Here is a 3,112-nt window from a genome sequence, read left to right on the forward strand (position 1 = left end):
CTTTTTCAAAACCTCATCGGCACTACCGAGGGCAAGTGGTTAACCAGCTGTCCGAGACACTCGACCACAAATGCAAGTGGCAGCTCGGCGGGACCAATCCACTCCACCTTAGCGGGAACACCCCCACTGTGTCCCCGGTACCACGGCTGGACACGACCTCATACACTTCCGAGGGCAAGTGATTAACTAACGGTAGGGTGCACTTTTCATATATGCACGTGCCCCATCGGCGGGACCAATCCACTCCTCCGTTCCGCTCTCCTGCAACCTTGGCCCCGGTAAAGCGGCGGCACAGGACCTCATAGACCTCCTGGAAGTCGCCAGAGGCTAAGTCCGACTGGTTTATGACTTGCCACTGCCTGGACCTGCCCCCACAGGCTAAGTCCGACTGGTTTATGACTTGCCACTGTCTCCACCTCCCTCCACAGGCTAAGTCCGACTGGTTTATGACTTGCCACTGTCTCCACCAGCCTCCACAGGCTAAGTCCGACTGGTTTATGATTTGCCACTGTCTCCACTGGTTCATGACTTGCCACTGCCTGGACCTGCCCCCACAGGCTAAGTCCGACTGGTTTATGACTTGCCACTGTCTCCACCTTCCCTCCACAGGCTAAGTGCGACTGGTTTATGACTTGCCACTGTCTCCACCAGCCTCCACAGGCTAAGTCCGACTGGTTTATGATTTGCCACTGTCTCCACTGGTTCATGACTTGCCACTGCCTGGACCTGCCTCCACAGGCTAAGTCCGACTGGTTTATGACTTGCCACTGTCTCCACCAGCCTCCACAGGACAAGTCCGACTGGTTTATGATTTGCCACTGTCTCCACTGGTTCATGACTTGCCACTGCCTGGAACTGCCTCCACAGGCTAAGTCCGACTGGTTTATGACTTGCCACTGTCTCCACCAGCCTCCACAGGCTAAGTCCGACTGGTTTATGATTTGCCACTGTCTCCACTGGTTCATGACTTGCCACTGCCTGGCCCTGCCTCCACAGGCTGAGTCCGACTGGTTTATGATTTGCCACTGGTTCATGACTTGCCACTGCCTGGACCTGCCTCCACAGGCTGAGTCCGACTGGTTTATGATTTCCCACTGGTTCATGACTTGCCACTGCCTGGACCTGCCTCCACAGGCTGAGTCCGACTGGTTTATGATTTGCCACTGGTTCATGACTTGCCACTGCCTGGCCCTGCCTCCACAGGCTGAGTCCGACTGGTTTATGATTTGCCACTGGTTCATGACTTGCCACTGCCTGGACCTGCCTCCACAGGCTGAGTCCGACTGGTTTATGATTTGCCACTGGTTCATGACTTGCCACTGCCTGGACCTGCCTCCACAGGCTTAAGTCCGACTGGTTTATGACTTGCCACTGTCTCCACTGGTTCATGACTTGCCACTGCCTGGCCCTGCCTCCACAGGCTGAGTCCGACTGGTTTATGATTTCCCACTGGTTCATGACTTGCCACTGCCTGGACCTGCCTCCACAGGCTGAGTCCGACTGGTTTATGATTTCCCACTGGTTCATGACTTGCCACTGCCTGGACCTGCCTCCACAGGCTGAGTCCGACTGGTTTATGATTTGCCACTGGTTCATGACTTGCCACTGCCTGGCCCTGCCTCCACAGGCTGAGTCCGACTGGTTTATGATTTGCCACTGGTTCATGACTTGCCACTGCCTGGACCTGCCTCCACAGGCTGAGTCCGACTGGTTTATGATTTGCCACTGGTTCATGACTTGCCACTGCCTGGCCCTGCCTCCACAGGCTGAGTCCGACTGGTTTATGATTTGCCACTGGTTCATGACTTGCCACTGTCTCCACCAGCCTCCACAGGCTAAGTCCGACTGGTTTATGATTTGCCACTGTCTCCACCAGCCTCCACTGGTTCATGACTTGCCACCGACTCGGCCAGCCTCCCCAGGCGAAGCGCGGGCGTTTGGTGACAATTCCAAGGCAGACCAAGGCAAACACGGCCCCTTGCGCGGCGGGGAGCCGTGCCCGGCCTCGGCGGGGCGTCGGGCCGCCGTTTGGAGCGCCGGCCGAAAACCCGAAAAAAGGGCGAAAATCGGAAAGAATTCGCGCCCGATCGGGCCGAGCGGCCGGCGGGGCGGCAGCCCGGGTCGGTCTCCGCAGACCTGGAGGCTCGAGGGGACCTTTCCGACCAAAGTCCATTTCTCGATTTTCCACCTCCTACCAATCTGCAGGTACCCCGCCAACCCCTCGGGACGCCAAACGCAAATGGCAAATCGGCGGGAGGGCGCCCGGTAGTCCATCCGAGGAAGGCGCTCCAAGTCCCCGCAGATCGGCTTTTTCAAAACCTCATCGGCACTACCGAGGGCAAGTGGTTAACCAGCTGTCCGAGACACTCGACCACAAATGCAAGTGGCAGCTCGGCGGGACCAATCCGCTCCCTTTAGCGGGAACACCCCCACTGTGTCCCCGGTACCACGGCTGGACACGACCTCATACACTTCCGAGGGCAAGTGATTAACTAACGGTAGGGTGCACTTTTCATATATGCACGTGCCCCATCGGCGGGACCAATCCACTCCTCCGTTCCGCTCTCCTGCAACCTTGGCCCCGGTAAAGCGGCGGCACAGGACCTCATAGACCTCCTGGAAGTCGCCAGAGGCTAAGTCCGACTGGTTTATGACTTGCCACTGCCTGGCCCTGCCTCCACAGGCTAAGTCCGACTGGTTTATGATTTGCCACTGGTTCATGACTTGCCACTGCCTGGCCCTGCCTCCACAGGCTGAGTCCGACTGGTTTATGACTTGCCACTGCCTGGACCTGCCTCCACAGGCTAAGTCCGACTGGTTTATGACTTGCCGCTGCCTGGACCAGCCTCCACAGGCTAAGTCCGACTGGTTTATGACTTGCCACAGTCTCCGCCAGACTCCACTGGTTCATGACTTGCCACCGCCTCGACCAGCCTCCCCAGGCTAAGTCCGAGCGTTGCGGTGGCCATGCCAGTGCCGACGAGGTCTGATCCGGTCCCTCGCGCTCCGGGGAGCCGTGCCCGGCCTCGGCGGGGCGTCGGGCCGCCGTTTGGAGCGCCGGCCGAAAACCCGAAAAAAGGGCGAAAATCGGAAGAAATTCGCGCCCGATCGG

This window comes from Scyliorhinus torazame, unplaced genomic scaffold (genome assembly GCF_047496885.1).
Source record: "Scyliorhinus torazame isolate Kashiwa2021f unplaced genomic scaffold, sScyTor2.1 scaffold_1334, whole genome shotgun sequence".
Taxonomy (NCBI): domain Eukaryota; kingdom Metazoa; phylum Chordata; class Chondrichthyes; order Carcharhiniformes; family Scyliorhinidae; genus Scyliorhinus; species Scyliorhinus torazame.